The sequence below is a fragment of the Taurulus bubalis genome (genome assembly GCF_910589615.1).
Source record: "Taurulus bubalis genome assembly, chromosome: 2".
Taxonomy (NCBI): Eukaryota; Metazoa; Chordata; class Actinopteri; order Perciformes; family Cottidae; genus Taurulus; species Taurulus bubalis.
Window position 1 is genome coordinate 12098544 of NC_136590.1, and position 12176 is coordinate 12110719.

Here is a 12176-nt window from a genome sequence, read left to right on the forward strand (position 1 = left end):
GTAAACCAGACCATGAGGGAGAAGATTGGCTACTTCTATAAAGCTATTCCTAATGCTTATCATCGGTACCATCGGGGCGGATTCTGCACAAATTCAAATGAGATTTTCTGTAGTATTTGTATTTTAAACAGCATGTTTACTTGTAACATTACAAAATAACTAGCTTTTTGGATGACAACGATACAATGGGTTTCAAATTTAGCGCTTTCTAGGATATCAAGTTTGTATGAGTTTGCAGGTAAATGTGGGAATTGCTACAGAGTGGAACATGACCGGTGAAAATGAAACGTGTGTTACTAATGTGGGTATTAAGCTAGTTAGCTGGACAAGGTATAATTTTCAGTCAAGGGCTGATAAACTTATTGTTGAATCCATTCCTTTGCTTTTTTATTTGATTTTGAAATGACTAAAAGGTTTAATATTGAGCTTTTTAATTAATTATGCTATTGTGATTTTATATAGGTGTAACTGCCAGCAAGTTACACCATGTTTTAACTTGCAGTTACTGCGTGTTGCCACAGGTTTGATGCCACAGGGAGATATCGTAGCTGCTGTGAATGTTTGTTTTTTTCTTCTCGGTTGCTTCTAATTACAGTCTGAGCGTTGCTACAGGCCCCCCCCCCCCCCCCCCCCCCCCCCCCCCCACACACACACACACACACACACACACACACACACACACACACACACACACACACACACACACACACACCACTACTGGATGTATAGAACACCCATGTTCGACAGTCCTGCCACCACTAGTTAGTAGGCAATGACTGGATGATTGCTGTTCATGGAAGGGGTCAGAAAGCGGTCAATTAGGCTGGGTATTGAATAAATTAAGTAAGCATTCTAGCAGAATGTTAATCAATCTACACTGCCAACTGCATTCCCTTGCAGAGATTTGAGGGACAAAAAAAAACAAATCAGTCAGTCAGATTTGAGTGGGCCGCAAAAATACATTACAGGAGTAATTACACAGATAGAACTGGACCCATATGTTTCATAATGTTCATTAAAAAAGTGCTGACTGCCAATATCATTCAGCTGTACTGAATGTGTAATGAACAGGACAAGAGGGAAGAGAGTTATTTAGAGTGGAAAAAGTCACGACAAGATGCATCTTCACTAAAACATAATTCCAAACTCTTCGAAGCTCTTTGGATCTCTGATCTCCGTCTTGCTACCAAACATCAATGATAGAAAATCATGAAATATTTAAAAGTGTAATGTCTATGTTTTATCCATTACTAATTATGCCTGAGGGGCTGGTACATACATACATTATAACTGAATGCATACAGCGTTTTATATGACACATTTATCAAGCATGGAGCGGGAGGAAAAACAGCTCTCCCCAAGGCAAGAGAGAAGTGAATGAGGTTTTTAGCAAATCTGAAATTATGCTTTCCTCTGGGTGTAAATGGGTAAGTTGATGCAAGTGTGTTTGTGTATGTGAGTGAAAGGGGAAAAAAGTGTGTTGTGAGTGGGAGGAAGATGGCCACAGTGGAAGGTCTGTGTGTGCCTCAAGCTGTCTACAAGTCCGGACTCCAGCTCGAGCAAATCCACATCCAGGCTTCAACTGCTCAACTCACTCAACAGGCAAAGGCATCTTCAATTTGACTGAAAAAAAACAGCTAACTGGTGGGCTGGTGAAATACAAATACATGTGCATTTATTTAAATTACTTGTTAATCCTTTCGAGACTTCAGGAATTGATAAGCAATATTTAAAACTTGAATTGTGCAAATAGAAGAAGAAAGGAAGCCGCAGAAGGCAAACTTCTAACAACCTATAGAGTCCAGGCAGCACAATATGGCTTGATCAGGGTCTGCAGAGAATAGAGAGCACACACACACACACACACACACACACACACGCACGCACGCACACACATAAATGCAAACTCAGCTACACACCTCAAAGCTTTAATTTCCAAAGCAGGACATGTAGTTGTCTTGTCTGCTATATTCGGACCCAGGTAGCCAGGGGACCATATCTCAAAAAAGTACCTGATTCTGCAAGTATTCTGTATTAACAATAACACCAGACATGATGTGAGCTTTTTCACAGCTGCAGAAAAGAAGAAATAATTCCTGTCAGGGACACACACACACAGGCAATTGCTCAATGATGCAGCCGGAAATCATGTTGGGTGAGAGTGTCACTCTTAGTTGAGAACAGATTATGAGGGGTAAGCAGTTCAGATTCTGATGGAATAAGGCAATCTTGGTATTTACTAGGCTTTGCCTCAATTACAAAATGTAATGTCATGTAGTCGTCGTCATCCATGATGTTAACGCTGAAAATCCATCACCATCAATGTTTTATAACTTTTGTCCTTTGAGCTGCTAAATATACTCTTGAAACCATAAAGAAGTCTTCCTGATAGTTTAGAAGCTGCATTGAGTCAGTGTTTGATGGGGAATGGAGGATTACATTGAAAGAGCTCCCCCTAGTCACCTGCGCAGAACATACCAGCAAAGTCTGCAGGTTTTTGATTGCAAACAGGACTAAGTGTACTGGAAGTATATGGGGAGTATATTTTGATAATTTATTACAGTATCTTCATTTAAGATTTCAAGGGAAGTGCTTCTTTTTTTCTGCATTATAATGACCTAGCCTACAGTTTGTCAAAATGTAATTAAATGAAATGTTCAATTAGATTTTTTAGAGTAAAATAAATCGTTTACATTTACCGACTAAGATGTGAAATAGTTGACAGACTAATCAATAGAAAATGTGTCATTAGTGGCAGCCCTGAGATGTAATCCATCAGCGAAGTCTCAGTGTTCTGTACAAACAATTTTGCACCGTTTATTCTGAGCACTGCAAATTACATAACAGGTTTAATAACAGTTGTACACGACAATATGGCACAACATGAACACAATAACTACAACAGAAATAACACAAATAAATTGCAATATTAAAAAAATGCATATGGACGTAAGTATTGTGTTTGGATAATGTTGGTTTTAGATTTACTGGATACTAACCTTATTCAACACAACAGGAGTCAACGGACACACTAACTGTTCTGAGGCTGTACTTGCGTACAGCGGTGCTATGAGCTAAATGCTAATATGAGCATACTAACATTTTTAGTGCTGCTAAAAATAGTGTTGCATGAAATAACATAACAGAATATGTAGCCCTACAATTAAGTCAAACTGTAGTTTGTATACAGGCCATATTTATAAATCATATAGAAGGAGTTGTGCTGGTCATGTGGTCACATCAGCAATGTGAGTTTGCTAAACAGTAGCCACGGACGTGACAAGGTGAAGGCTTTGCTGTCGTTGTTCTGGTTGAAACAATGCAGCTACCTCTTGTGTGAGAATACATGGACACAAACAGATTCCTATGTTTTCACGACTACTTATAGCTTTAGTCTACACCGGTGATAACAGCTGAATAACTCTATAAACTGAACTACAATCCATTTCAAGCCTCTTCTGCATTCCATTCAATTCTCAGGATAACGTCTCTCTTGACGACTCTGAATTTGCGCAACGCTCGTGAGAGAGCCACATATGGAAAGTGTTTGGGTGTACAAGTGTCACACAGAGTTTGTTGTGGTTGTCATTGACAAACGTCTGCTTACATGACTTCAGCTGTCAGTCGGGGTGCACAAGGTAAGCCTCTCCCATCTGTTGTCACACTAGCAGGTGGTCTGGATAATGATGTGGCGTAGCAAGGCTGGGACAGGGCACCAGACAAGAGAGAGAGGCTGTTGGACTATATCAGTTAGTCCTTTTGACTATGAACATGAAAGTGAGAGAGCAGTGTGCTTCTTAAGGAATGGTTTTGCCTTGGTCAATGCACCCATACTAGATAGACTCTGTGTGTTGAATATATTGACCTCCAGCAAGCCACTCATCCTACTAGGTCTAGTGGTGCTGCTCTGTGACTGACCCTTAGATCTGATGTCTCTGTGGAGATGGATTAGAACACTTGATCTATTCTCCCTTGTGCTGTATAATCCAGCTCACTGTGAATAATACATTTAGACACATACATAGACTGCAGTAATCTGACACAACATATTACATAAATAAATGCAATTAACATTTCAGCAGCAACGTCACCATCAACAAATCAGTTTTTCAAGATTTAAGGGACTGTAACAGAAATCTAATTTGTTTGTACATAGACCTGACTTTCCCTCATGACTTCTCATTTCGCACAACATAAACATGCCAACCGGCACAACATTCGAGGGCGTTGCCATTTTGTTAATGTAAAAATTAACTCTGTAGGAAAAGCAACGGCAACAATCTCTTAGTTTCTTTAAACAGCTTTCCACCATTGCTGTTTCCATTTGTTCACTGTGTGCTGCTGACCTACCTCACACCCAGATATAAAGCCCCCAACATTCACGCTCCTAATGGCATCTTATTTGTACATAATGTGCATATGAAAATAGCATATCAGTGCTTTAATTACCCAATTTTCTATCAAAGCTTGTCTGTTAAAAGGTGACTGTTATGAGCATAAAACAAAGACTTCCACACACTGATAATGATGAATAAAGTATAAAAAAGGGAAACTGTAACACCCTCTCCTCAGATATCTCCAGGCAGATAGATTCAGCACCTTGGACAGCGACACAGATACCACACACCTTGACTGAGATATTGAGCAGCAGACACATTATTGTATACATTGAGAGGGGACTGATTATACTTTGGTGGTCATAGTTTCCGTAAAATGAACTGAACAATTAAATTGTGGAGAATCTCACTAATCAATCAAAAGCAACATGTGCCACTTGATGCTCTTATAGGATATCCTATGAGGATTGACTTTGAGACCGTCTGAGACCCTCTGTTCCACTCTTCAACAGCAGCTTCTTGCGTGCATGCACACCCACAAACACACACCCAGTTTATCCCATGGGATTATGACATGACACACAGGCAGCAGCATGCATGAACACACATGAACACACACACACACACACACACACACACACACACACACACACACACCATACAGGGATTAGGATATGCACAACCTCCAACATGTGACTTTGTGACTGGGGAGTTACCACACACACACACGCACGCACACACACACACACACACACACACACACACACACACACACACACACACACACACACACACACACACACACACACACACACACACACACACACACAGTGAAACTGGTCCTCTCTGTTAAATCCTATTAAAGAAGAAGAAAAGGCTGTGGATACTAAACCCTCCGCTCAAATCTGAGCTTCACTGCATGACAGACACACAGATAAACTGGCAGGCAGAGAGAGACAGACAGATGCAGCCGACAGACAAAGAGACGGAGAGAAGGAGAGATACATGTGGAGTGCACACTGTGGTATTGCTTTTGAACAAAATGTTTTTAAGTAAAAACATAAGCATCCCTTCCAAAAGGAAACCATGTAGTTCCCGCTGACAACATCAATTTCAACACTACTTACTCCGGAAACCTGCTCATAGTTATCAAAGCTATTTCCTCAAAGTAGAAGGGAAGCAATTTCGAAAAAACAAAAGCAATGCGGCCTAGTTGCCAGTCAGAGATGATGGTTATATATTGACAAGAGGGTCTGTTACTGGAGAAGAGTAGTATTATCAGAGTGACTGCTTTTGCAGATATCTGGGAGTTTTTCTTAAGCTATCAAAATGAACCATACAAACACTGTGACTGTGCTTTTATCAAACAATGACACCAAGTCTGTTCACATTTTGAAAATGTGCTTTTGTTAGGTTTTGTTTATTTTGATTATTGGAAACAGTTCTTCTCGCACTTCATCTCTAACGCAGATGAGAAAAGTACAGATTTTGCCAAGGTACACTTTTTAGCCAATTGAGTTTAAGAATCAGATAACACCCCAAACGCATTTAACATAATACAAAATATGCTTTCTGAGAGTTAAATGGGTTAGTCAGGGATAATTCTACGCAGAATCTTGATTTTACCAAATTGAAACCAAATTATCCAGATTTAAACAGATTTGAAAAATACAAAAGATAATCTTCCACCATCTTTTTGTATTTTACCTCGAAGGCACTGTAGAAAAACATTAGAGGGTTTCATAGAGAAGCTCTTAGATTCGAGAAATGGATAATGGGAAAAACAATTCAATGGATCTAGACTTTTTTCTTTGTGCTAAAAATAAAGCATCTGTCTTGTTTGGCCAAGTATGTTTTTTTTTTTTTAAACATCTAAACAAGATCATTATTGAACAGAAAAGAAACGTTGTAAATGTTTGTTACGATAGCGTTACCTGGCAATACAAGAAAAAAGACTGCCCCCCTTATTATTTTATGTATTTCATACCAACTTATGAGGATGCCACCATGGACATGCAGCTTTAGGGTTATAGTATGTGTGAAGTCTTCAAGGGAATTGCTAAGACCAATTTGCAAGACAAGACAATATAAGATAAGATACGATCCTTTAAAAGGAGTCAACTTGAAACGAAAGTCAACAGCCAACTCGTGAACGTTAGCTTCATTAGCTCGTTAGTTGATGAAGTCTGCTAGCAACAGACGACAACAAAACATATTTTCTTGTTTAATTCAAAGACCACTTATTTGGTGGTAAATCTGATGCTTGTATCACTGTATATGTGCCATTCTCGTATGGAAGGATTGACAGACGTCCTGTTGCAACACCTCTAGTTGCCTCAATCCTAAAGCAGTGGATCACTGTTCATCTGATTGATGAAAAGAGGCCGGATGCTTGATTGATGGCTGGTGTGAAGGAGTGGCCATATAAAAGATATCAATCATTTGGTGCGGGGCTGGTATGTTTCACAGAAGGACAGTGAGTGATGAATCGACCCCTGAACCACTTAAAATCATTCATCTGACAGATGGGAGGAAGAGGTACGCAGGGAAAGAGCGAAGGAAACTAGCAACAAGGAAAGGGGTAGAAGGTGAAGACAAGACAGTGTTTCTGTATGAGATGAAACAATCAGCTTATGACAGATTTCAAAAGATAACAGAAAAACTCCAAATGGAAGTGCTCCACTGATGGTAAAGATAAACAGCTCACAATCAGCCTTGTGTCATTATCTGATATGTGGACCGTAACGCAGATCTGATCAATGGAAGTTACTCTAAGTGACTGATTGCTGAAGTGGCGGGGTCGGTCACGCAGATCAGTTGTTAGTGTGAGGCCAGTTTGTCATCATCTAGGCATAATAAGCGATGTTGTGACCTGTGAAACGCTCGTTATTCATCCCTCAGAGAGACCGTCAGATTAAATGAAAGATGAAGTCAGATAGCAGGACAGACGGACAGATTACGAAGCAGATTTTCCAATGTAGTGCTCTAAACTGGCAACCATCCACGTTGGTACTAATAGATGAATAGATTTAATCAAATATTTAGCTCACAGAATATCACATAGTGATACAAAATGGAGTTGAAAATACAGAGGCAGATACACAAATAGAAAGACAGGCAAGAGGGTAAACAGACGAGACAAACAAAGGGACACTCAGAGCGAGGAGAAATTATTTCTTTCCACCTGTTTCACTTTCTTGCGACACTTTTATTTCCCTCTCTCTCTCTCTCTCCCTCTCCCTCTTTGCAGCTGAGGGCTATGATTATAGTGATGGGGTTCAGTAGGGCTTTGTCTTGTGCCGTCTGTATAATATGCTACTTATGAGATATTACGAGTAAATAATTCATACACTCAAGTACACACAAACAGGCACACAAGCACATTTACACATTAGTATGCACATACAGTGCTGTGGTCACACGCACACACTCATGCACATGCATTTATCCAGATACATCGATTCAACGACAGGGCACAAAATAGTTTTCCAGTTAAAGGGATAATTCAGCCATTTTTCAAATCAATTATATGCAAGGAACAGCCTACTGGCAAAACTGCAATCTAAGCTCTATATTTGGTGGTTTTAGTCATTTCACTGTCTGAAAGTATTTTGCATTTTACTGCATCATGCCTCAGTGTGAAGAAAAGAGCAGAACCCTGTAAAACCATGCAAGAAAGTGATGTTTATCTGTGGGCCTTCACAAGTGCATATGGAAATGAGAATGCAAGGTACATTTACATCATATTAACTGCATAGGTCATTTGCATACACAGGCAATTTCCTTTTTGTGATTTACAGTACAAAACAAATATGACAAAATTAACTGCCAGGAGCAGCAAAATACACAAAAACATAGTTTATTTAACCGTGTGAGACCCGTAAAGATATTGGAAACTACACAACCCAAGGCATTTATTTGCACCAACCTTCTCATGCTAGCTTATTGGGAATAAAGTTATACAATGCTAGAAAGTTAAGCAAACTTTTGGTGAGGGAAAAACTGGCATTGTCATTTTAAAGGGGCCCACTGACTTCTCACTTCAAGATATCTGAATGAAAATTGGTTCTGTGGGTACCAAGCTGTTTTGCACCAGTATAAATGTGTTATTTCCGCTTATTCTTAGAATAGTGTATTTGAAATGCTGCATACTGTGGTCCCTAAACAGTCTTGGAATTGCATAAAGGCTGAGCGAGACTCTTGTGGATTCTTTGAGCCCCATTTGTATTCATGTGTGAAGATATTATTCCTCATAATAGTCATCTCCTCGTAGTCAGACCATTTTTTTCTCGACATCACTGTATAAAATGACCTATTGTGACCTCTAGGACAATCACAGCCTCATGAAACTGTTCGGCCACAAGCTAGAGACGTTGGGCAAACACTGCAGGATTGCATGGCCATAATAATACTCTGACTGAAAATATTTCCCACAGAATCTTACAGTAAGCGTGGTCAATCTAAATTCAGAGAAGGAAGCCTTTCAGGTGACGACCAGCAGGTCGTCACCTAAGCATAGGTGGCATTTTAGAGAAGAGACAAGGGACATTAATTCCCTCTTTCTCGCCCTGGCTTACTGACCTCCCCTTTCTTATATATAGAAAGGCAGGAGATCTTTTTTGTTGAGTTTATTCATTCATTTTACATTGTTGGTTTATCACTGCACAAAAACCATACAAAAAAGAATGTGGATGACGCGTGACAAAGGCCATAAGCAGAATCCGATCAAAAACATCATGACTATGTAATGCACGGCCTGCTAAGTCGCGGAAGCCATCATCTGTGACATTAAATCTATACAAAAATGTAATTTATCTGTCAGGCTTGGCAACAGACGCTGGGGGTGTTTAAGTGACAAAAGTAAAATGAAATAACAAAATAAAGACAGCTTAAGAAAGAAAACTCTCAAGGGGCTGAGTAAAGACAAAACGTATTTTCCTTTAGCGCTGGCATCATCTAATGCAACCTTGTGAGAAAGAAGAGCACCTGTTAATTAAATTATTCACTAGATTAAGGCAACAATCTGTAATACAGTACATTAGCTAATAGCTACTGTCGCTGATATGGCCCAAGGTATTCCAGTCACTCCAGCTACACAACTTCAGAAAAAAAGAAACAACTTTTACAATTTGTTTGCTGTGGAAAGATTGAATGGTAGGTTACACATACACACAGCGTATTACTTTCTGACTTGCTTGCTTGTGACAGCAATTTGATTTGTTATTGAACAAATTGTTAAGCACGACATCATTCTTTTTTTTCTTTTTTTCTGACAGTTTGCTTCAGGCAATACATTTGGAGTTGTCGTAAATTCTCTTGAGCATTCGTTTGACAGATCAGCCATGAGACCCACTTTTGTTAGAACGTGTTTCAAACTGTGAATGCTGCCTTCAAGGACACATCCTCCCTGTCCCAGCTGTGACTGTGAGACCAATGATACCTAATGCGGACACATGACCCAGGGTAAATGTCACAGATAGTCAATCCTCTACATCTCAAGATTCTATCTACAAACGTGTTGGGAGACCGGTCAAATTACATAATATAGAAAACAAACACTGGTATGCACATTTAGTTTGGTATCTTAGTGTATTCATTAATGTATGATACACATGTGGAAGCAGCACTTTACTGTTGATGGTTGAGGTGTAGCAATGTTCTTCAACTATTTCATATATAGGGCTGTGATGAATATATTTTTTACTTATTAAGCTGCCGATTATATTCTTAATTTTGTGATTGATTGCGTGGTTTGTACAACTTGTAAAAGACAGTGGGAAATGCTAAAAACAAGTACCCAGAGTCAAATGAGACCCAAAATTTTGAAATGATTCAGCTTACTGTAATTAAAGATACAGAAAAGCAACAAATCCTCACATTCAGAAGCTGGAATGATGATGTTTGACTGTTTGCATAGAAAAGTAATTAATCAGTTATCAAAATATAGTTGCCTTGTATAATGTATACAATCTATACAACAACACAAATATCAGTCTACAACGTTTACTATATTAGAATGTGTTCTCTCTTTCTTAAATCTTGATGTGTAAAGTAAATAGCAACTTCAACTGTTAAATAATCATATCGCAGTAAAAAAGTAGAATTTTCCCTCTGAATTGTAGTCTGTTAAAAATATGAATAGTTAAGAAATGAAAATAGTTAACGAAAGTAAAGAACTCAGAAAAAAAAGGTAAAACAAAAATGTGGATGAAAACCAGACTAAAGAGTAAAATCTGAACCAAGTGAGTGCTATTTAATGCAGTATGAAGAAAGCAGCTTCACCTTGTACATTCATATTTGCACATATATTCTATATTCATGCCATCTCTCAGAATGCTATCTATTTTACATTTGTTCTGTCATCCAATGGACACGATAACTCACATTGCTTTACCAAGCCATGATGACATGATTAACTTCAGACTCCGGCACACACACGCTGCCACACACACTTTCACAGTCACACAGAGAGCGAGAAAGAGGCAGCGATATTGAGAGTCTATCTACAAGTGACACTATTATGTGAAAAAAAAGTTATTGGAGAGGAAAAAGGCCATTTTGATGAGGGGTTGTGCGACGTACGACTGAAAGGGTGAAAGAATGTAGCATGTCTGCATTTTACTATATAATTGTCCCAAAGCCCAAGTTGGGCTACACAGTTGGATAACAATAAATGGCTCAGAAAAGTAGCAAATATTCACATCTGAGAAGCTGGAATCAGATATTGTTGATATGCTGCTGGAACCTCGCTACAGGGATTTGCTCCCATTCAGCGACAAGAGCCTTAATGGGCTCGGCCATGGATGTCGGGCGATAAGGACACACTCTCAGACAGCATTTCAATTCATCTCAAAGGCGTTGGATGCTGAAGGGGTCAGGGCTTTGTGCATCTATCTAAATAATCCTGGTAAATAGCTCAACTTAAACACTATCAAGATAAACAGAAACCCAGCCAAACCGGATGATACGAGCCCTGCTCTCAGTTGTTCAAAGCGCCATCTGCATGTTCTCAGCGAGGTCAGTGAAAACAAAACAAACACACCCTCCAGACACAATTAAAAAAAGTCCCTTTCTGAGGGGAAACTTTTAATATAAGCAGACAGACCCGTGAACCCTCCTGTGTTTCTCGCTTTCCCTCTCAATCAGCAACACAAACACACACACACACACACACACACACACACACACACACACACACACACACACACACACACACTGGATGCCAACTGTGTCGCCACTGGTGTAAAAAAACAGCAAGTAATATGTGATAAACTGTGACCAGTTTGCTGCTAAATTTAGTCACATGGGATTAGACCCTGGGACATCTGACAGGCAGTGATGACGGGGGGTCGGGGAGGGAGGCAAATAATAAGTCGTTATTAATAGACATTGTTTTCATAGTCATTTTTACAATCAGTTTTTTTCACATCATAATGTTTATGGAAATGCTGTGTGTGAATACAAATGTGCCTTTGTATTCACAATTGTTCATACTGGTGATTCTGATATTTCTCACAATCATTAGCATGCTGCTGACTTGTTACATTACATTTAATACATTTGTTGCATTCAGTATGGTTTTCTATCGCCAGTTCAGCATAACACAACATAGGATCCATGCTCTTTGGAACCAATTTGTATTATGAGTTTATGCAGCTTATGTGACTAACTAAACAGAAATGAAATACCTCGGAGACAATCCTTAATTTGGTTCCTGCGCTCTAAAGGGTATTCTGCAGGGCCTGTTCAATAACAGTCGTGCTGCATCCACTTTATATTTGTAGCAGCGATTACGGCGGGCCATTATGGTCTGGGCTGCTTCTAGGCCAGGAGCTACCT